The 24,346-nt window shown below is 37.0% G+C and overlaps 1 long non-coding RNA gene across 1 annotated transcript in view; it reads left to right on the forward strand.

The window, feature by feature from the left end:
• Positions 1–7,941, forward strand: part of LOC116799032 — a 28,390-nt gene extending 20,449 nt beyond the window's left edge. Inside the window, exons 2-3 of the long non-coding RNA XR_004360983.1 lie at positions 6,773–6,955; positions 7,400–7,941. This is a non-coding gene — a long non-coding RNA (uncharacterized LOC116799032). The remainder of the gene's footprint in view (positions 1–6,772; positions 6,956–7,399) is intronic.
• The last annotated feature ends 16,405 nt before the right edge of the window (positions 7,942–24,346 follow it).

Here is a 24,346-nt window from a genome sequence, read left to right on the forward strand (position 1 = left end):
AATTCCTGGTCTCATGACAGATGTGGAGCAAATGGGAGTGATTCTGAATTGTGTCTATATAAACTAAGGAAAATCACTTGAAAAATTTGGGGATATTATGCTGATCTACTCCATCCTGGTTCTGACTGATGTGTGTAAATGGAAGCTGAGGTCTGATGCAGGAACCTGTTGTGATTTAACCCCAGCCAGCAACTAGGCACCAGATAGCCACACACTCACTATTCCACCAGTGGGACTGGGAGAGAATCAGAAGAGCAAAAGCTAGAAAACTCATAGGTTGACTAAAAGACAGTTCAATAGGGAAAGCAAAAGCCTTGCACACAAGAAAAAAAAAAAAGGAATTAATTCACTGCTTGCCATGGGTGGGCAGGTGTTCAGCCATCTCCAGAAGAGTAGAGACCCATCACACATAACAGTTACTTGGGAAGACAAACACCATCATTCCAAATGTCCCCTCCTTTCTCCTTCTTCCCCCCACTTTATATACTAAGCGTGATGTCATCTGGTATAGAATGTCCCTTTGGTCAGTTTGGGTCACCTATCCTGGCTGTGTGTCCTCCCAGTTTCCCATGCACCCCCAACTTCCTTGCCAGTGTGGCAGTATGAAAAGTAGAAAAGGCCTTGGCTCTGTGTGAGCACTGCTCAGCAATAACAAAAACACCTCTACATCATCAACCCTGTGTTCAGCACAAATCCGAAACGTAGGCCCTTACCAGCCAATGTGAAGAAAATTAACTCTACCCCAACCAAAACCAGCACAGAAGCCAAAAGCTTGGTCCCTGCAAATGGTCACAAGGGCAGGGTGAGTCCTTTTAGAAGAGTAAATTGTACTTTTCCTGAACTATGAGGAAAGCTGGATCAATTCTGTTTTGCCTAATCCAAATGTGTACTCTAGCTATGTAATTAACTGGAGTGGCATGAGACAGGACATGCGTCAGGCTGCTTAACCAAGTCCTGGTATTCAAAGAAAATAAAGTCTCACCTTTAAACCCTAATTCTTACCTGCTGATGGTATAAGCCATTTTCTGAAGTTGGCTACCATTTTTATTTGTCTCAAAGAACAGCTTTGTAATGTTGCAGTAACCAATCTGTTGAAGATTGCCAAAATTGTGTGCTTTTCTGTTTTTTCCTGGAACAACATGAGTTCTCTTGAGCAACTCATTTAGCATCTGAAAGCTCTTTTTTTAATTGTTATTTCTTTCTTACCAGAAAGACTCTGCTTGCTACAAGTCATTATGCCTTCAAGACAAAGAACTTGTTCTAATACCATAGTTGTTTTTTTTTTAATGTTAAGCTTTGTCCTGTCCTTTATAAACTTGAGGAAAGTACTCAGCTATTTTTCCAAAGAACAAAAGAGGAAGGAAACATGGGTAGGCTAAAATAATTAATACTAGCTCAAAACATTTGAATATGTAAGAGCTAACAGAAGCCACATTTAACAAAAATAGGTATTTACATACTGATTTATTCAGAGTTAAATGGAGATCTATCCATCAGATTGGTACTTTTTTGTGTAGTAAAATAAAAAATAATGACAGGAAATTAAAGTGAAATTATTTTGATAATAGACACCAACATTTTTTCTTCTCTTAAAAAAATAAAGTAGGAAAAAAGTGACATACATTTTAGACAAAAGATGAATATTATTAGTATGCTTTGACAATAACTTTAAAAAAGGCATCTTGAGTCTTCATCTTGTGGTGTGTCATATACTTAATTACTCCTGGCCTACTTGACAAATAAATGACAGCAAGGTAGGAAAGTAATCTAGTAGTTTAAATGCTACTTGGAACAGGACATCAGAGCAGTATTGTCAAATTTAACTATGAAAAAAACCCATGAATATATAACCAAAAACTTAATTTTCGTAATCTTTTGGCTCTTAGAGCATCCATTTCTTCATGAAGACAGATCTTTTTTATTTAAGAATTTCTGTCTCAGAGGAATTGCAATATCAATTTATTTCTTAGTTCATTAAATAAAAAAAGGACAAGCCTTTGGTGCTTAGGATTCAAACCGAAAAAAGTTTAATGTTCAGTTAAGTTTGAGATTTCAAGGGTCAAAAGTGAATTTAGCTCAAAGCACCTGAAATGTGAGAAAGATTTCCAATTCACATAGTAACCCTAAGTGCATTGCCTTTTCACAGCTGTTGAGTGGACGTTCTCTCCATCAGACATCAGGGTCACTTGTTCTGGGATTTGGAGGTTGTTTCCCACTTGTTGCTTAGGGGCTCTTTTCCCCGCTATCAGTTTTCATCTTTATTTAAGGACGTAAAGACAGATGCAAATCTGTAGCCACTGTACCAGTCCCTGTACATCAAATACTCTCCATTTGACATGGAGAAAACATGAGGTTTCCACAACAGAGATTAACAGAAAAAAACCCCTGTTTAAATGTTTCTGTGATTAGTGCTTGGCTATGTATGAGAGCTCAGAGCTCCAGGTAATTTCAGGCACTTGCACTTAGGGCCAGTAGTTTTATTCCAGTAGTTGAACTGACAGTCACTGACTGGTTCCAGTTTACTGATCTTTCCACCCTTTTTTTTTTGTTTTGTTTTAACTGTTGAGCTGATCTATAAGCCAAAACAGCTTTTTGCTGTCAGTTTGTTTGTTTCTCCTTCCCATTTTCACTGAACTTTACCTATTCACTGAGCATTAAAATAGCACCTGGAGATATAAAGTGACAAAATGAATTTTTATAGCTTTTCCTGAACAAAATATACATATCATTAGAGTTTTTTTTACCTGAAGTGTGGACTGATGGTATTCTAGAGGATAAGGAAATAAAAATAACTAGCCTGATTCAGGTGAATATGGGGATGTCTAATAAGTCATATCATCTCTACCTCCAGACTGCATTGGTTTAACATGTCTTCCTTAACATGTCATCCTATTTATGAGCATAAAATATAACACCTGTGATTCCCTAGTAACAACATTTTGTTCCTCTTCAGCACTCAACTCAGAGCGGTGGTGTCTCTCTGTTGTTCCAAGGGAGAAAAATCCATAAGCTTGTTGCTTGGTGTACATTAGCCATCAATAGCTTTTCAACATGAATGGTTTACAATTGCAGTTTGCTGTGTTTAAATGTCATCTGCATTCTGTGATTGAAAGAATACCTGTACACACACACAAAAAGGGAGAATTGAGTATATATGCCAAGAGCTTCTGTTATTGTGTTTGGGGTTTTTTCACTATATGTGAATTATTGACCTCAGAGGACCATACTCTAGGTGATAACTTTGCATTTACAAAGCATTTAAGTGCAGTCTCCCAATGACATACTTATAATTTCTCTCCTTCACAAATATCGGACAATGTGCTTCCTAAGATTTCTCTGGAACAAAGCAGTTTTTAATAGTAGTGATTGTATGAAATGTTCTAACTGTGGTTATTTTCCCTCAACAGTCACATGTGTATGTACAATCAAATATAAATCAAGATAATTGTTTCCTTGCAATTTATGACAGAAATAAGTTAGAAAACAAGGCAGTAGAGAAAAAGCCAAGAGATTTTTAGAAGCTCTACCACCTGATCTATTATAAAATGAATCTAATTATCTGGAAAATGTGTGTCTATAAGCAAAATGTATGGCTATATGAATAGATGTATTCAGAACTGAAGTCTACTTATAAGCAGCTGTGGCCAGAGCATATTAATTGTTCAGTTTTATGACATGTGGAAGTGTAAAATATGATAGGAAAGGCAACAACAACCAGAAAAGACCTCTTCTCTTTCTTACTATCTTTGTTGTCAGTTTTTAAATCAATACACTTTTTTCCATAGGGCATGGAGTTCAAATGCAAACAGGTGAAGAGCTGGCCTACTAGATAATGAGCACAATGGATAACCTACTTGGCAAAAGAAAATTGAAAGATTTTGGAAAAGCAAACCTTGGAAGAAATACAACTATTACCTATGAATATTATAGGGAATAAATGCTGGAGAATCAATATTTAAGCAAAAAGGTAATGCTGGCACAAGAACTGATGAGTGTAAGCTGAACAGATAGTAATTCAGCAGAGAATGTGTTGAAGGCCAGGCTGGATGGAGCTCTGAGAAACCTGGTCTAGTGAAAGACATCCCTTCCCATGGCAGGGGGATTGGAACTAGGTGATCTTTAAGGTCCCCTCCAGCCCAAGTCATTCTGTGATTCTACAATACATATCCTAGAGAAGAGTAAGGTTCTGGAATGGTTTTCTAAAAGAAACAGGGAAGAAAAAAGTATAACTTGCTTTAAAGCCGAAGCTTGATGCATTTATGGGAAGGATCATATGACAGTTTCTTTTTATAGCAAGAGTTTGGAGCTGATGACTTAGCAAATCTCTTCAACTCTTTTGCTCTTTGTCATGATATTTTTATGCTGTGATTTTCCACACTTTGCAGATTGCCATCTGAGCCACTTCATAAACTTGCCTTTACAGCAGCTGAATTGATTTTTGTAATTTTCGCAAAGTAAGTCTGATAATCAAGAATTTATTTCAAAACAAACCTCTGAAAAATGCATCGCAACAGTTAATTTTACTGGTTTTCTTTCTATTTAAAAATGAAAAGCTGGCAATAATTTATTTTTAGTGTATTATACGTCTACATCAGTTACACTCAATTGTACCTGTTGTCCTGGGAATTAATCTGACAATCATATTATGCTTTATAGCCATTTCCTAGGTAACTAAAAGAGCCACATACATGCAATGTAGCCATTAGAAACTTTTTCTTTTCCCTAGTGACTTCTATTTTATTTTTCAGCTCTTTCATATGCACTAAACTTTTTGTAATGGTAGGCAGCTGTGAAATGCATTAATGAGCTGTGAGAGAGAAAAAGAACAAGGGAGACCGAAATGTTTCTACTGGGAACCATGAAACGTGAAAGGGACAGAGACCAATCTGGGGGTAAAAAGCATCTATGAAAAACAATCAGTCAAAATTTGAATGCCTGTTGGAATTCACTTTTGTTTGCAGGAGCAAGATCAGGTAGCAAAATTTTTTATCATATTTATTTAATATGTCAGCATGTTCAAATCTTGCTTTTCATGAAGACTTGGGCTCCTGAAAATATTTTTAATTTAGATACAAAAAAGCAGGCCCATCAGAAACTTCTTAGGGCAAGACCTACAGTGGCAGGAGTGCAGGTGATTAAGAGCACACTTTGTTCATTTACTGTGGTTTTGTCCTTGAAAACTTTTTGTGTTTATATATGTATTCTATAAATTTGCCTCTTTCTGGAAATGTGGAAAAAATTGGACTTGTGGATTATTTGAAAAGGTCATTGATGTTCAGGGCAGTTGACAATTTAGGAAAATCTCAGTGATATTTATTTAAACTTCAACTGATTTTGATTATCATAATTCTTGTGCATCATTACACAATTTGATTTAATAAATCATGGGTTTAAAAGCTTACTATAATTTGGTTTTGTTCTTTATTTCTTTATCTTCTTTTTTTTTTTGTTTTGGTTTGGGGATTTTTTGTTTGTTTTTATCAGAGCAGCGTCTCTGTTTCCAAATGGCATTCAATTTCCTATTACTTTCATTTTATTTTTTTTAAGTTTTCATGCTATGGCATAGGTAGGGCTTTCATTTCAATGTGTGCATTATTTTCATTTTCCGTGGTCTTTTAGTGTGTCACTTGTCTATTCAGTTTTACCTGCAGTGAATTTTTCTAAAGAGTTTTTTCTTTGGTGTCAATGTGCCATGTGTGTAATTTATTTTAGGAATATTTTAAATGTTTGAAAATATTCATTTGCACTTATCTTGAAGGTTTTCTGTATTAGAATATTCCATCTCCTGATAGGATGTATCAAAGAGAAAGTCGAAAAAAGAAGAGAAATTCTAAGACAGCAGAAGAATTTGTTTTCCCAGATAGATAGAGAGGATTGTACAAGTGTTTACAAATATGGAAAAACAAAGGGCATTATTACAGCAAAACAGATTAATTAGCTTGAAATATAGATACATGTAGCCATACATGAGTATGTATATACATACTTCTATAAATAGCTACTTATGTACCTATATTTGTGTTGCTTCCAGATACAGCCTGTAACAGCCTATTACTTGTGTGAGTCTTCCTTTTTTTGGTTTCCACGCGAAGCATAAATTTTTTGTCTCTTTTTACCTTTGAAAAAGGGTTTTTTCCATTGAAAATTTAAGTCATAATTTCAGTACTCTGTAAATGATCAGTCTTCTAGTTTTTTCCTCTACCTGAAGAATGCTATTGAGATGACCAGTTATTTTACAGATCTCCAACAGTAAGAGAACAGAGAGAGATGGCCTATTTTCTAGGGGGACAGACGGAAGAGGGTAAGTGTAGCTTCATTATTTTGCCAAGCTGGAGCAATTTCAGGGCACAGGAGATGGGGATATCTGGGGCAGCAGCAGGGCATCACTTGTTCAAGTTGGCTTCCTACTCTTTGGCAGTGAAGAAGCCCAGAGGTTAGAAGGCAAGAGGCATATTTGTGTTCTGGAGTTGGCTATTATACCTATTTGGACTGACAGCCCTTTACTGTTGGCAGCAACAAGATGCAGATGTTCATGTTAGATGATCATGGCCCATTTTCCTTCTGTATATGTGCTGAAACATCAAGCAAATTACAGAAAAATAGCACATGTTTTGTTTATACAGCCATTTGTATATTTTTTTTTTATTATTATGTATTTTTAATTTGTCAAACCACATAAACAAAGTACATCTTGTGAGAATGTGAATATCTTTGCTGGCCTCCCATATGGATAGAGAAACATCTCATTTTATCTTCATGTTGTCCTTTCTAGAGAATGGTAATGGGTTCTTGGCTTGAGATCCCTCACTGCTGTCCAGGTGGCAGTGCTGCACCATATTTAGCAGTTCCATAAAGCCTGCAGATTTACAAACTTCAAGGAAATGTCAGAATGCCATACCATCAATGCACAACATTTGAAGTGGAGGCGGCCAAAATTCCAGTCTTTCTTCACTAGGTACGTGATGATAGGAGGCTTTCACTGTTACTGGTCTTACTGTGAACAGCAAGGAAGTCACATGAGCTATGGGAGACCTTGCCAAGAAAGATAACAGCTTCCTACCTCACACAGGCCAGTAATAGTTTGGTGGAGAGAGAAGAAAAGAGTTTGTTTTGAGCTGCTTCACTAGTCTGCAGGAAATTACTCCGATGAAAATTGCACCTTTATTACTTCTTTCTCTTTCCTATTTCCCTTTGGGAAACACTTCCTAACTTTAGAATCCATCCTAAAGTTAATTCTGAAGTCGTTTTTCCCTCATTGAGGGTGGGTATCCTTACATTTATTTTTCAGGCCTTTTTTCTGTTCTGGATATAACAAAAAAAAAGCTTTCCCTTTAGATGTGTTCACTTTTCTCTAAAACACACTAAACTGACAAATGCCAGTGATTTAGTATGACTACAGGTTCACTGAAGGATCAGAGGGAATTTTCACCTCCTAGATTGGATTATGTGCTCTGGACATGACTTACAATACGTGCCAAAATGAAACCTGGGAACACAGCATCCTTTCTAGTGCCTTCCTTTCTGCTGGAAGATACTCTCATCTGCAGAGTGGCGATGTGCAACAGTACAGTCACCTTGTCACAAGAAGCAGCTGTCAGGACTGAACCTGCATTGCCAAGTCCATTTAATTGACAGATTGTTAGCAAGCAATAAGTCTGAGAAAGCCCTGCCTAAAAGAGGTGAAACTAAATCTCCCTAGCATTTTTCAGTTAGCTGAAGAGAAGAAAATGTAATGGGTGAAACTAGGTAGAAAGAGCTATGAAAAGAAATGTCTTCATATGCAACACTCACACATCCTCTTATGGAATTGTTTTTGTGGAAGAGCATGTGGGTTGAAGTGAAAAGGAGGTGTGTTCAGCAGAATTAGTGTCTCATACAAAACTGAGTGCAGTTGTCCTATAATCATAGAATGGTTTGGGTTGGAAAGGAATCTAAAGATCATCAAGTGTAATCCCCCTGCCATGGGCAGAGACATCCTTCACTAGATCAGGTTGCTCAAAGACCTGTCCAAGCTGGCCTTGAACACTTTCAAAGATGAGGTGTCCACAACACCTCTCAGCAACCGGTTCCTATGTATCACCATCCTCACAGTAAAAAATATCTTCCTTATGTCCAGCCTACCTTTTTTTTTGATTTAAAACTATTGCCCCTTTCCCATTGCAACAGGTTGTACTGAAAAGTATTTCTCCATCTGTCTTTTAAGCCTCCTTTAAGTATTGAAAGGCCACATTAAGGTCTCCCTGGAACCTTCCCCAAGCTGGACAATCCCACTAGCTCAGCCTTTCTGCACAGGAGAGGTGCTCCAACCCTCTAATCATCTTTGTGGCCCTGCTCTGGACTCAGTTCAACAGATTGATGTCTCTCTTGTTCTGAGGATCCTAGAGCTGGATGTAGTACTCCAGGTGGGGTCTCATAAGTGCAGTATAGAGGCAGAGAATCACCTCTCTCTACCTGCTGACCAGGTGTGATTGATGAGACCAAAAAAACTGTTGTTGTTTTCTGAATTCCCAGATATATTGAGACAAAAATAGAGTATTCAAGAAGATACTGTCTTGGGGAATAGGAAGCAGGACAAAAGTACAAGCCTTGCATGGAATTCCTGTCAGTTCAGCAATAACTTATCAGATCCTTACAGGACAGACAGACACTGTTATTAATTGAAGTGTGTGAGTTTCCAGTTTTGAATGCAAGACCAACCAAGAACTCTCATCTCTTCTGTGTGCAAGCAGTGCAATGCTGCTGGTCATGTCAACATTATAAGCTATATTTCTGCGCTGACATCAAATTCCTCATATTCCAAATTCAACAATCATATGGGATCAAAAATTTTTCCAATTGAGGCCTCAATCCTGATAAAACCAAAACTGAGAGGATATCATTGGGATGATATAAGCCTATTTCTAAAGAGATGAGAACTAGTCTATATTTTTCACAACAAGTCTAATGACTCACATATCTTTGCATATAGTGGAGCTGGTAGCCATCGACCTTTGCAGCAGCACACATTTTTCTGAAATTTCACTTTTTCCTTCATGTTAGGTTATTGGTGTCATGACATGATTTTATCAAATAATTTCATTGATATTTACTTTTTGCGCTAGAAATGGTTCTATGGATCACAACAGCATCTATGGCTAGCTTTGCATCTTCTTTTTGGTTGGTTCATTAATTTGGTTTTGGTTATTTTCTTTCAGGAGACATAAGGCTTGATAAAACATGTAAAATTTTATTTCATGGGCTTTGAAGCATGTCATAAATGTCCTGCATAAAATTTTCAAAATTCTGATCTACCCTTTGAATTAGTACAGTTTTAAAGTGAAACAGTTCTTTAACAGACTAGTGAAATATTAATTCACACAACTAGGAATATTTCTTCCTTGAAACATTGTATTTTGAGAGAACTAGCAACAACTGATTATTTAATTTCTCTGTGATATATTACTTGATTTTAGAGTCAAGACAACCATCTAGTGCCATAAATATTAAAATCTGAATAAATTCTTTCCATTATGAAATTTAGTTTGTTACGTGATTCTTTATTTTCAATTTACTCATTTAACATGGTAATCATGGGACAACTAGTATCATTCGAATAACTCAGGAAGAAAAAACAACTACCAAATATAACACATTCAATCAGCTAACAGTTTGAAATCTTTGGACTTAGAGGTGGAATAAAAAATCATAAAAAAGAAACAGTATTGAAACTACACTATGCCTTACTATCACTGGCTTCAACCAAGTATTGAAGAGCTCAGACGTTCACAAATTGAATTAAGAACCGTAGTCAGTTTTGTTGAGCAAGACTTTCAGTGAAAACAAAGAAGCAGATGTAAGGAAGGCTTCAGTGGAAGATTCTTCATGATTCTACTCTGGACTGCAGAAACTGGATGAAAGTTTAATGTGTTTGGTAGTGATATAGTTTATATTATTGCCAGTTGAAGAATGTGTTTAATTATGGTTTGTTTGGTTGGTTTGAATAGTCATTTAAAAATTGCTAGTAAATACTCTGAAACAAAGAATACAGGGAAAACAAACCTGTGGCAGTATTAGAATGATTTCACACAATGAGATAACAAGACAAGCTGATTTTGTGCTTATTATGTTGGGGAGGTATTTTCCTGATATTAAAAAGGAAAAACAAAAAGTGAGTGGGAGCTAACTCTGAACATATGTTAGTGGCAGAGAAGTGCATTTCTTGATTGCATTTTAAATACGATGAGCTAACTAGTAAGACAGTCTTTTTATCACAATAAACCCAAGGAAGATATTTAGAAAATTGTAGATCATGTCATATTTCAGTTAAGCATATTTTCATACCTCATGCTCTCTTAGTGTGTCTTAGACTAGTGTTGACAAGTGACTAACTAAAAAACTGACACTGGAGGTGTTTATGTGTGCACAAATAGAAAAAGAAACAAAACCAGCCAAGACCAAAACTAAAACAACAACAACAAAAACCTAAACAACTTTGATCTGAAAATTGCTTACTGGAAAGGGAGTTTGTGTAATACTCTCTAGGGACATTAAGCAATGGGTTTCATCCCATTCAATCCTCAGTCATCAAGCCTGGTGTTTGTTTCTTTGTTTGCTTTAAAGTATTTAAGTGTTATTTTGTGCCTTGTTTGTGAGACTGAAATGAATTCAACGGTCAAATTGATTCAATTAGTTACCATAGGATAACCTAGAACACAAATTATGCCATCTGCTTGTGCAGATACCCAGTAGTGTTGGTGATGTAACTGGATAATTCATCTCCCATATCAAAGCAACTGAAGTTACATTTATCATGGGACTAAAGATCATGCCCAAGTTTAACTCTAAAACTGTTACCTCAGGATGACTCATTTTTTGGCCATACCTTCTATTTCTGAATTTATTTATATATGGGGCTTTCATCTTGCAATCACATAGAAGTATTTTGAATAACGACCACTTCTTTAAAATTTTATGTTACTACCAAAAGTAATAAGATTAGTAGCATTTTATGAACTTCAACAATTTTTTCTTGTTGAAGTCGCATTTTTTCTTTAATATGTTTTTAAGAAAGAGCGGGTCTTAAAAAATCCAGTATTCTGAATAGAATATGGCAAACCAAGCCATAATATTGGAAGTATTTTACAGCATATTATAACACTCTTTTCCAGTCAATACATCCCAAATCCTCCACTTCCGAAAGAAATCTCCAAAGCAGACTATTCCTTTCACTGGGAGTAAGTTGTCAGAAAATTCCCCTCAATTTTCTGAAGGTCTTGAGATAGGAAAATAAGATCATCTTAAAAATGAGGAAACTGCTTATTGTAGCTAAGGTGTCACTTCTTAACAGGAATTGTTTACTAGTAGAAAAGACTTGTAATGGAAGAAAACACAGATGGAATATTGAGAATTAAATTAAAGACACAAAGCCAAATCTGTGTTGTTAAAAGAGTTGCCACTGTGAGACCTTAAGGAATATTACTTTACGAATATCTTTTTGTAATTGATTTCTTTTTGTTTCTCAGTATTAGCCTTCTGCCTACAAAAATGAGATATTGTAGCCTGGAGAAGAAATTTAGCTAAGACAAATTCTAAAGTGATTTGGGATTAATAATTTTCTCCAATGTGTAATGCTTCATTCCTATGAAATTTGTGCTCTGCTGCTTTAAGTATCTGAAAACTCCTTATAAAGCTATTATTTCTTCACTGTGAAGGAGTAGACTTTGCTCGGAGCAGCTTGAATAACAACATAAAATGAAATCAAACTAAAAAACTCAGCAGATCACTGTTCTGCCATTATGTCGTACCTTCCTTAAATGTACTCCAGAAAGTATAGACTTCGTGTCTGAAAACAAGAAGTGATTGATGCCATGTGCTAAACACTACTGTGAATTCCTTGTCTGTGGGACATCAAGGAGAGTTTCTGAGTTCAGAGGTTCAGGGAATATCTCAGCCTCATCCCATCTCCATCTTGAGGAATTTGTCCAAGCATATGCCAGGATGCTTGCTGTTACGCATAACAGGTCTAAGTTTCCACTGAGAAGAAACCATTTGGTCCATAATCTGGACATTAAAGGGCACTGATCACTAAATTCACATATAAGCCACTTACATGAAATCACAAAAAGCCCCATCGTATTATGGACCTTAAGATAAACTTTATAAGACAAATAATGGTGACTGATACCTTAAATTCACTTTCAAAATCTAAGAGAATTAAATTTAGACAAAGGTAACATAAAAGCTTTTGAAATTAATTCTAGTAGTTCCTTGCCATCACTATTGCCTTGAAAAGTCTAATATTATTTCATATGATGCCTTCTCACCAAACTTTTAAGTAACTCTTAAAATTAATTTCTTAATCTTAGAAGGGGAGGTAAGGCATAGAAATTTATAACAATCCTCCAAAATGGTGGTGGCTTTTTAACTAGTTAGCAATTTAGGTATTTTTGTTGATTATTTGAATAAAAAAATCTCTGAGTTACAGATTTTTCAGTATGAAATGTTTTTGATGTTATCCATCTGTTACCTTTCTATCTCAGTATTCTTTCTCAAGCACGTCTACCCTTTGACATTAAGCTGTTATTCTCTGATTCTCTCAGGTCCAAAGTAAAATGTGCTTATTTAAATACTGTTTTGAGAGAAAAATGGAATTATTTTGTTTCTCACTGACTTTGCCAGCACTTGCATAAAAAATACTTTCTCTCATTATTATCAGTTCTGTATTTTAATGTCTTCTGTGAAATTATATATGGTAGGAGCAAAATACATTTAGCATAATAGTTTTTCCTGTAAATTCAGCTAAGTTGTATGAACTGAAAAAACTTCTTGAGTAAGTGACATAAGCTACTAGACAGAAACCAGTCTAGACAGAAATTAATCTGTACTTACAGATTTGGCCAAAACCACATTACTTTATAAACCTCACACTAGCTGCAGGTGGAAAAAAGGAAAGTAAATGACCTGACAGGAAGATTTACTTTATTATCGTTTAAAATAATTGCCAGTCTACTTCAATTTTACTGTCAACCCAGGGAATTTGCTTAATCATGAAAATTTTGAAGGTTAAAGTTGGAGCTTGTCTCTGATGACATTTCTCTTCCTGGTTGTAATTGTCATTCATGTTAGAAATAACTACTGTAAAACTAAGTATCTGGGGTTTAAAAAATATAAATATATTAAAAATGCATGAGAACAATTATTGATTGGTGTCATCTTTAAACTTTTGAAAAAATACACAAATTTATATCCCTTTGTTCCTACTGAAATCAATCAGATGCTTAGAAAAGTGAAGCATAGTTAGCATAATATTATTGGACTCTGGACCTTTTTAATAGAATCTGACCATACGTTTTATGATTATTAGCTTTTTCAAGAAGCACAGTCTCCCTGCAAATTATCTGAAAAAAAAAAATGGAGTTCTCTCAAACTAATCTGCCATTTGATTTGTTATGAGATAATTTAGTTCACGTCTGTACCAGCAGAGCAACTGGCTCCATGATGGCTATTTTCAGAACTGAAAATTCAGGAAAATGCAACGAAACTCTGTTGTGCAGTTTATTGGCCTGGACACAGGCTCCCATAAACTGTGTTCTTTCCCAATGTGTTCTGGCACATTCCCCAGTTCCACATTCTGTTATAAGCATGCACCAAATCACTTTAGCTGTAGCCTGGATAGTTCTGCATCGCTGTTCAATATCAATATCTCTTGACTGAATTATATGTAGATTCTTTATAAGTCTCAATTATGAATATAAAATATCCAAATGTTGTTGATGTAAGCTAATGTTTTGAAGGGAATTTTTCCAGAATAGAAACCGTATCATAAAAATGAGGAAAGAACAAGAAGATGATGATAACAGTAAGGCCATCATGAAGGTCATCATTAAGGAAGAAAAGAAGTTGAGAAGAAGCTTATTTCCTTTGACATTATTTCTTGCTGGGATCATTTATACCAGTAAGGCTTGGGAATATACTCTGGGTAAGTGAATCCAGATGGAATATGAAGATGAATGCTGCGGTACCTGAATCTGAATGGGAGTGCTTCAAGGTGTGGAGTACCTGAAGAAACCCCATGTTACAGACTTGCTTGTTTATACCTAGCCTTGAGCATTGTTTAATGTACTTTCCTCACTTGGCTGTATTGATCCCATTTGTTTGTATGACCCCGGACTTGTCTGGGCTTGCCCAGGGTTGTTTTCCTGCTAAAAGTTGTTTATCCCTTCACTTTCCTGCTCATCCTGCACTGATTGGCCGAAGAGTGCCTCAGTGTGGGGTGGATCCCCATTGGTTCCTCATGCCCAGCTCCTCCCAAATTCATCCTCCTTTCCTGTGTTCCCCTATCCTGTTGTACCCTGAGATGCCAATCTCATGCTCCTCCTCTGTTACCAAGTCTCCCTGACCCAAACCCTATAAAAGTCCCTGCTCTACCTTAATAAACGGCCATTGTACCCTGTAACAGGGAAAAGGTAGAAACACCAAAGGGAAAAACAAGTTCGAGGGATCCTGGTACGTGAATAAACCAAACACCGTTGCTAGTTGGCAAACAATAGCTATTTATTAGAAAAAAAGGTGGCAAACAGGGAAAAGGTGAATAAAAACAGGCGCCTGAGGGAAAAAGAATTAGGGCCAAGGAGGACAAAGTGCACAAAAACCCAAGTAAGATAGCTCGACACCCTATACTCACCCATGTGTCACCTATAAGATAATCTTACCCATCCTAACCAGTAATGAAGTCTCTCTACGGCAGCTGCGTGGTCCGGAGGGGTGGTAGGTTCCCACGTCCAGCAGGCGTCCCCGCTAAAAGCATCTTGATCCATCGTGAAGAGCCAACGCAACCCCCCACCAGACACGAGTCTGCCTTTATAAAGTTTATTGAGAGCACCTGCCCCAGGGAGGTGTGGCCAGCACCGCCCCGTCAGGGGCTCCCAATCCCACCCCCTCTGTTATGTAAGTGCACCCCTCCTGCGCATGCGTGAGCACCTTGGAAATCCCCTGACGCAGGCGCAGTGAATTGGGGGGGGTCTTATCAATTGAGTCTGGGGGATGGCCTTCAACACCATCATCATCACTTTGTCCTCCAACTGCCCTTGGAGAGCAATGGGCCAATCACAACAGACCAATTAAAATAGTTTACACAGAAACTCTCTCTCCAAGGCCAAGTTCACTGCTCTATCAGCGGACTTGGCAGGAGAAAACATAAACTTTTTGCAGGTGGCTAGGGCCAAACACAGACCAAAAAATAACATCCCAACTTCGCCCCGATACACACCCCAACCTTCTACCTTGTCGGACTCCTTTGTGCAGTGTTGCTGTCCCACTCCCCTTCCCACTGGACTGCGGCAAATGAAGAAAGCAGATTCAGTTCTCATATTAGAAAAATTCTGCACTTGACTTATTTCTCGTAAAGACAAGAGTAAGCAAAGTTTGAAATGTAGCTCACTCAAGGCAAAGACTTTCAAAGAGTTTTAAAGTAAAGGCATGCAGTACAACAGATTATTAAAGGATACTTAAAGATTCAGCAGAAAGTAAGTCATGGCAATTTCTACTGATTGTCAGAATACTTGTTCTCTATTTTACACGAATCAAGGTTTTCCTTAAAAACATGACAAAGTATGACAAATAATAATTTTTAATCTTGTTCAAAGTAAGATTTACAAAGAGCAATTTATAAAATGCATCATATAACAGTATAAGAATTGCTTACCTTTTCAACAACCTGTAGAATACTAGTGGAAATAGAAGTACATAATAATCCAGATATGTGAGTTTTATACTTATATATGTTTAAACAGTGGTGGATATTTCAGCTTGTAGGCTTATATTTATGATCTAGTTACTACCATAACTGGTCTACTCTGGCCTCAAATCGGGAGGCCTGGAGACACACCATCTATAATGCAGCTGTCTCCTTCAAGAACACACGCAGGATCACTCTTGAGGAAAAAAGGCAACGCAGAAAGAACCGTGTCTTGCAGAATACACCATCTAAGGAGTCTTTCTGCTGCACCTTTTGCAATCAGATATGTCTGTCACGTATTGGCCTCATAAGCCACCAGCGTGCCTGTAGCAAATGTGGATAGTGCCTTCCCAAATCTTTGTTCGCGAAGCCTAGCCATGAGTTACTGTACTCACAAAGTTCTCATGTGCAAAAAAGTTCTCATGTTTGTGCAAATTGTAGTCCACAGAGTATGTACAACATTCACTCCAAGCATACATTCCTCGTTAAATAATGCCAACTAGTCACCAATGGAGGAAGAAGAGATTTAGTTTCCACCGATGCAACCGGTTATTTAAGAATCATGTGGTGGTTCTTCCAAGGAACTCCACTGAAGGAAAGCAACTTTCATACTGATGGGGAGGGTGGCTTCCTATTTAGGAGGAATAGAAGGATTTGAAATTAAATATTCTATATGAAATCAAATTCTAAATCTGATTTTTGAAAGTAAATCTACTTTCCAGTTGTTTTCAAAAATGCCAATGATGCATTGGTACATTCCTCATGAAGACTTTATTGATCAAAATATTTATGCATTAATCATATGGAAGCATAGAGAAATTAATTAGTACTCAAAGCATTTGAATATGATTCCTAAAAGTCTGGGTAGCTATATTTAAATGGCTGCCAGCTTAAGTGTGCACTTTAATTGCAGATAAATGGATGAGAAGATATACAGAAATGAGAAAAAATAACCTCCTAAAATATCATAGAAGTAATCTATATACAGTTTTGACCACTGCTGAGGAAATTGTTAACTTACTGGACAAATACGGGAAAATTATAAGACTTTTTCTTGTCTCTGATTACCGCATTATGGAACTAATTTACAAATGCTGCTGATTTGTGAAGTGCCTTTCTGTATTTACTAAAACCAAGTTCAATGCATATTCATCAGAAAATGGCTTTTGTAAGCCATTAAAGCTCGGAGAGAGGATTTCTATCTTAAATTATGTAATCAGAGCAAAAATTAGTTCATTAAACAGTTGGCCATGAATAGAAGAACCAGCCTGCAAAGTGTTGTTTGGGAATGAACATTCCTCAAATAAGAAAAAAAGGGCAGAGGTGACAAAGGGTGGAGGAGATGTTCAAAAACTTTGTGCTTGAAAATGCAGGAAAATAAGACTGTTAGAGGAAGGCCTATTTCTTTTCAGGAGTGGGACCAAAGAGTACAAGTGGTGTTAGTAAAACTTGTGATTCCACATGCAGGTACTAGAAGGTTTCTGAATCAAAGGTCTGAGCTTGTCTCTCAGACCTATACATTCCTACAGCTAATGAGGAAATGGTAGACACAAAATATGACTATTTTTGTCCCATTCCTTATGCTGCTTACTAAGAATGATAGCGTTTTTTTGAAACTGGACATTCATTAAACTTCCTAAGAGAAAGAATCTGGAGTCGAAGTGTCCACCTGGATAAGCATATGATGACCAAAAAGCTGTTAAGATAGTGGATCATTCTGGAGAACAGAGCAGTTGATTTCTGTAGGCTGCTCTCAGGTGAAGCTGTTGAACAGAGATGTTGTCTCTTGGTGTGTTTCTACTGATCTGCATGCAGGTAAGGACATATAAGAACACAGTAACTTTAAGTCTACAAGACCCGGTTGGTTAAACTGGTGTGTTGAACAGATGTATTTTTATCTTTGTTTAGCAAGAAAATAGAATAAAACTACTCTAAACATTTTCCTTCTATAAATATTATTAGTGATAGAATACAAGATAAAGGTATTCCAAACAGACAGAGTGTATGAATCTTTCAAAATCCAAAATGAAATAATTGTGGCTGTGTCTATAGGACTTCCTATAGATGTAGAGGAAAAAAAAAAAAAAAGTAAAATTGTTAGGATATACAAGTTCCAGAGCAATAGCTCTGATTCCTACACAAACCTTCAGAAGCACTTTTCAGGAAAGCGGTAGTTAATTTGATGCAAAATAGTGCAATGCACAGAGACAATGTTTTTCTCAAAAATCTTGAAAGCATTTTTTTTATTCAGTCCTAGTTATGTCATTGCAGCATATTTATAAAATAGGAAAATGACCACTTATACAAAGTATGTAGGTATAAAGTCGAATGCACTTATCTTTGTACAGACACCAATTCAATAACTAAACAGGGAAGGAAAAAAGAATGAAGATAGAAAGGCTTTTAATCTCCCAAAAGTTGCAGCATGAATTCAGGTTGTTGTCTTGCTGATTGAAATTTTATCTGAAATTTTTTCAGCCATTGCTGAAGCTTTGATCAGCCAGTAGCATTTGAATTCTAATTCTTTATGAATAAATGTTCTGGATTTTTATGCATTTTAACACAGTACTCATTTTTTTCAGAGCCCTTTTTGGCTGTCTTTTGTATTTATGTACCTACTAAATATTCTGTTCCTGTTTTATATTGAAGGTTTTCTTTTCCTTTAAAGGAGCATTGCATTTGTACCTCAAATTATAATTTAGCTGGTCTAATTTTTTCCACCTGCTACTGCTGATCAGACAATTACATACTTCAAATAATGTACAGTTGCTCTATGGACAACATAGATTACCTGAACCTCTGGGTTTGCAACAGCTTTTAAAGTAAGCAGTGCTTCAATAGTGTGTACAGGAAGCCTTAGAGAAGACATTGCATTCAAGCAGTTGGTGACCCTGGGCAAAACATGTCAGCTCTGTTGGGACTAAAAAGCTCATGTGTTGGCATGAGAAGCTACTGTAAGGAAACAGGGAAGTGCCTTGTTTCAGCCTGCACTGCACCTCAAGGGATGTTATGACAGCGATAGCATTCAAGCCTGTTAAGAGAAGATAGATAGTTTGGGGTTTTATACAAAATGAAAAACATCGTAGCATGGGGAGGAGGTTGAATTTTCCATAGACAGGATGTGTGCAGCATGCCACGGGAAAATCCATCATGTCCATCCAATGCTGCGCGAAAGCTGGGTTTGTGTCATACACAGGGACATGATTTACTCTCTGTCTATATTCCTCTTTTTATTCTGTCTTTACGCCTTTTGTTGTCAGGTCTTTCCTACTACGATGCAAAAGAGCTCTGCATAATTTCCCCTTCTCATTTCCCTGAGTACCCTTGCAAAACACCACGTGTCTGACAGGAAAATGCAGTCATAACCGTTTTCCGCAAACTACAAGTCAGAACATTATGCAGCATTTTCTGATTTAAAATTATCCCAAAGGAGTATAAATAAGTTAGTTTTCTCATTGATGTCATGTTTAATTGTTGTTCTCAAAGAGTAATGGAGAGGCTTAAATGAAATTCTCCATTGGCCTCAAATGCTAATACTCTAAGAAAACCCACAAAACCGTAAAAACCAAACAGATGAAACCCCCAAGACTCTGCAGTAGGGAACTATTGCTGCTTTAGTTTGATCTACTTACTTTTTCTTTGTCTTTTCAGAAGGGGTTTTTCCGCTATTCTTTTGTTTATCTTTCTCTTCCCCTTCCTTTATTTCTAGCAGCAGCAAATGAAAGTGAGTTTATCTTTTCTAGGACATTATTAACTACCTAAGGGATGATTAAAAAACACAAAGGAAATTTATTTGGTTACATTTTTTTTAGCCATAATGGGTAGAATTTCAACAGAAATTCTTTAGGAGCTTTTTTAAGGTTATTCAGAGTTCTCTCAACAAAGTGTTTAAGTAGAGACACTCAGGGAGTATGGCATGTACAATTTTATTTTTTTATTTTGTTTTTGGTATCTTTGAATTTGTGAAACCTTTTGGGGATTTTATACAAATCCCTAAAGTAGTTTAAGAATGTAAGTAGTCAAGTATTAGAATTGAGGGCTAAGGTGCTGGAAGTCAATGCAGCTCTGAATGATTTTTTTCTTCCCCAAGGCTTCCTGCACCTAGCCTGAAAGCTAGCTATAAGATTTCAGTTTTCATATAATCATTGTAGTAGAACATATTTTTATCTTCTCTTAGAAAAAAAATGTAAAGCAGAAAGCAACCTGCTTTTTAGGTTGTTAAAAGTAACAAAGGCTAAAAGACTGCTAACTATGTGTTGTGCCATCCCATCTAACATTTCAAAAATTTCCATGAATAAAGCACCACAAAAGCATTAGAAAAAGTACTGTCATGAGAGGGAAGAGAGGGAAGGAAGTGTTACATGTTCTAATGCATATCTGTATAAAAACTAAAGATTTTTAGGGACTCTTACAGATGTGTGCATACTCTCTCCCTCTTTCCTTCTGCTTTAGTAAGTGTTCAGATTATTCCTTCCAGCACAGAATTTCAGTTGGATGAAGTAGGATGACCTATATGAGTATTTTATAGATAGTTGACTACAGTAAAAAAGAGAACTTTCTTGCCATGTAAATACCTTTATAAAAAGGTAAGGCTTAAAGTGATACTTCCTTCTCCATTTTAAGAATTGACAGATTTATGTTATGCACATGTAATACAGGATTAGAGGTTGACATCCTAACAAAAATATGCATCTCTTCCACCCTGGAACTGTATGTTATTCTTATTTGAAGGTGGATGCCTTAGTCCACACCTCAACTATTTTCTAATTTACCTAGCTGCTTTTCCCAGTAAAGTGATTTAAATAAATATAACAAACACTGGAAATTAATTGAAGAAATCACAATTATTTATATAATTAGTAGGCCTTCAGGATAGTTTGGAAACTGTAGCTCTGTATAATTTTCAGATTGTCTAATATTTATATTTTGGTTTACAGTCAGCATTTTTTCCACAAATCTGTGTATGTCAAATAAGTTAAAAGTGTTGAGGTGCATTAGTTACAATTCAGGACAGCAAACTTTAAAATAAAACTCATTCAACGATGATCCTTCTGTTGTAAGATTTTCTTACATTTATTTTTTGTATATATCTTTTTCTGTATTTACTGATTATTTAAGGGTTTTTTTTCTTTTTTTTTTCTTCAAATTGCCTATCTGTGCTCACCCTGCTCAAATGTATACATATGGTATATGTTTATTTTGTTTGCCTGTCTCTGGGAAGATGAAGAGAAATAGGAAGAAGGATGGAAAAGTACCAATTTATCATTTCTTTTATTTCCTTTTTCCTCTCTTTCTACAGAAGCCCTGAAGCAGGTGATTAACATCAATTATTGAGCAGAAATGAAAAGAATCTATACTTAAGGTTCTGCCAATGTTTCAGCTCAGGAAGAGAGTAAAGCACAAGTAAAGCTCAGATGCACTTCCCTGAAATAAAGAGACAATATTGATAAGATATTCCAACACATTTAAGACCCATTTCCCAACCTAATTAACAACACTGTTTTTCAGTTCTAATAATACAGAGATTAGGAAAAAAGAGAGCAATGAGGTAGAGCTCCTTTCAGTATGCACCCAGTGCCTAGTTAGAAAGTGAAAACCACCTACTTTGAGTGACCACATTAGCATTTCTAGGTCCTCCATTTTTGCTAACTTAAGCTAATACATTCAATTTTATTTTCAGACTAGAACTGCTCAGCCAGTCAATTAGTGTTTCTCAGCTGGAAACCTTTACTGATAGGCAGAGGGGCAGTATAGATGGGCTTCCTACAGATCCTGAATCTTCTCTGCAATTCTCTGACAGCCTATGGGCCTACTCTATAAATAGGTACATGGTAAGACTGATGTGTTCAGAAATTACGAAGTGGTTGTGCAAAAATACAAATCCCCTAAAAATCTATTTATGCTATATTGAGACTCAGCATGACCTTGTATTCAAGCGTTTTCTGTATGCATTTTCAAACACAAAAATTTCAGTTTCAGAAGGGGCTCAGGTAACAGAGCTCTACATATTTTGAATTTAATTTAAAAATAACAAAGGCATTTACTGGAGACTTTGCAATACGTTAACCAAAAAAAATTTTACTGTCTAAAATTCTTCATAATGCCTTGCTAGTCTTTCCCTGCTGCTCAAGAAATAAAATGATAGTTCATAGATCACTGAAAGGAGGAGAAAATTGCATCCGAAGTGTTTAAGAATTTGAGAACCAGGTTTGCACACACAGTGCAAACAAAAGGCTTGACTTCTTCAAGACTTGTGTCTATGCTCCATCAGGATTGACTAAGCAATCTTACATGAGATTAATATATGCTGATATACCAACAGAAAAACTCCTTTGACTTCTGTAGAGAGCTTGATAACTCCTGAATAATAATGATTTTTGTTATCTAATTCTGGAATTAGTCATATTCTGCTGCAGGGAACTGATAAAGCTATTTCCCTCTGAGTGAGAGGAAGAGAGCTCCAATAATGACATAAGAAAACAAAGAGACCTCCTACATTTCCCTGACCCAGAAAACAAATGAAAGGAAAGTTTATTTCAGTCCATCTTTCTTATTCAATAGTTAAAATTTTCTGCTTCATTCCTTAGCTGTATTAGACTTTTTTGGGGGAGGGAGGGGCCTCTATTTATGTTATTTGTAAATTTGTATGTTGTTATATAGTTCTGTTACATGTCACCATCTCCCAACTGAAATTCAAACCCTAAATTATTTTCTTATAATTCCCTGTAAGCAAGTTCATTCCTTAGCATGGGAATCATCAATCTTTACTTCTTCAGAAGTCTGAGACTTTGGAGACCCTCCTTGAGTGTTCTTGTTACCAGGGACTAAAATCTCATGTAAATATTTGACGCATGACTGCTTTGGACTGTATTATGCACTCTATAAATTTTTACTAATCTTCCTTTTAAGGAGATCATATTCCAGCTTCTGAAGAAAAACTTTTATTTATTCTTTTATTCTGTAGGTTAAATTTCAATTGTACCAAAGTCAATGGCAAAGTACACATCAGTTTTACACTGTCCATAATTTTCTCTTGACTTTTTCATACAATTTAAACTACCTGAAAAAAAGTATTGTTATCTGTGGCAGTTTGACACGGACCCACCAGATTGAGTGCAAGCTGGCAAATTGTTTATTAACAGTCAAGCACACACTTTTATACTCCTTGATTACATAAGAGGATACATAATTATAGAGCACATGCTATTTTCCCAACGATCATTCTTGAATCCTTCCAATGGTGTCATGGTTAGACAAAAAATAGCCCAAAATCCAATTTCCTAGCTCCATTCCCCCTCCCACATCTCAACCCAATGTGAGATAGGTTTTTTCCAGACAAAACACACCAGACTCAGAATGGGGAAAGGGAATATATTACAATGACTGTACAAATAAATATCATAATACATTATACACACGATCACAACTATCTCTATCATGACATATAGTATTTACAATGGATCAGATCTCTTCTCCCCTCCAAATAAAAGTCCAGGAGGGAAAGAAGGACAGATCCCTTCTTCAGAGCAGCAATGTCTCTAAGGCAGCAGTCATCTGTCCTTTTCTCATGCAGCAGCTGATGGCTGGATCTCTGCCAGCACTCACAAGGGAGGCCTCCAAGCTCCTCTCAGCCCCTTGACACAGGCAAAGGGGTCTTCCGTGGGCTTCGTAACCCCAGACAAGGTCGTTTCACCACGTCATATCACGAAGCACAGGGGGTCTTCGTGACGGTCTGGTATCTCCAGGAGATTCAAGCTCCTTGCAGGGCCTCTGTGCCCTGTCTCAGGCTGCGAGCTTCTTTGTAGCTTGCAGCAAGGGAGGGCCCTCAAGGCCAACCTCTCACACTCCGTCCTGGCTGAGCTCTCAGGACGACCGAGCTTCTTAGCTCCTTTACCCATTTAGGACTTCTAATCACTAAGAGTCCACCCCCTCCATTTTTGGAGGGATCTCCAAGGAAGTTTAGGGGAGTTTTACAGTTCTTACTCCCAAGCTTTCTCTCTGTAGAACTTAGTTCTGTTCTCTGCTGCCGGTTCTCTACCTCGGCTTGAGCAACTCTGAGTCTTCCTTAGCTGCATGCTGTTTCTGCTGCTTCTCTGGTTCAGGTCTTATCAGTTGGCTTTTAGTCATAACCGCTGGACGCTGCCGCCGATTCTGCTCTGTCTCTGCTCACTCACGATGGAAAACATCCTCCAGCTCACAGCTACAGACACATAGTCCAGCTTAACACTGTTCCAAGTCTCTGTAGGCCCCAACTGGGGTTGGGGGGGGGGCAGAGGCCCCCCAGAGGGCTCCTTCCCTCTCCTCGTGGCTTTCACAACATGGCTACTTCTTCTAACCTAAAACTACCACTCTTCTCTTCCGTTTGGTTGTGGTATGTTTACATTTTTGCAGGAGCGCTCATTGGACAGAATTTCAAAACTTCCAGGGGTTTCCACCCCTTGGGGTCTACCACTTTCTTTGCCTCTGGGGAAAACAAAATCCAAACCACTACAAGTGGGCATGTGCAGTCCAGCACTCTCTTCGGGGGCCTGCTGCAGAGACTACATTTCCCATCCTTCCTTGCAATAATCTTCCTGTAAGGTTAACTCTTTCCCACAGTTATCAACTTCTCTATCCTACAAAATACTTTCT

Source organism: Chiroxiphia lanceolata, chromosome 1 (assembly GCF_009829145.1).
Source record: "Chiroxiphia lanceolata isolate bChiLan1 chromosome 1, bChiLan1.pri, whole genome shotgun sequence".
NCBI classification, from domain to species: Eukaryota; Metazoa; Chordata; class Aves; order Passeriformes; family Pipridae; genus Chiroxiphia; species Chiroxiphia lanceolata.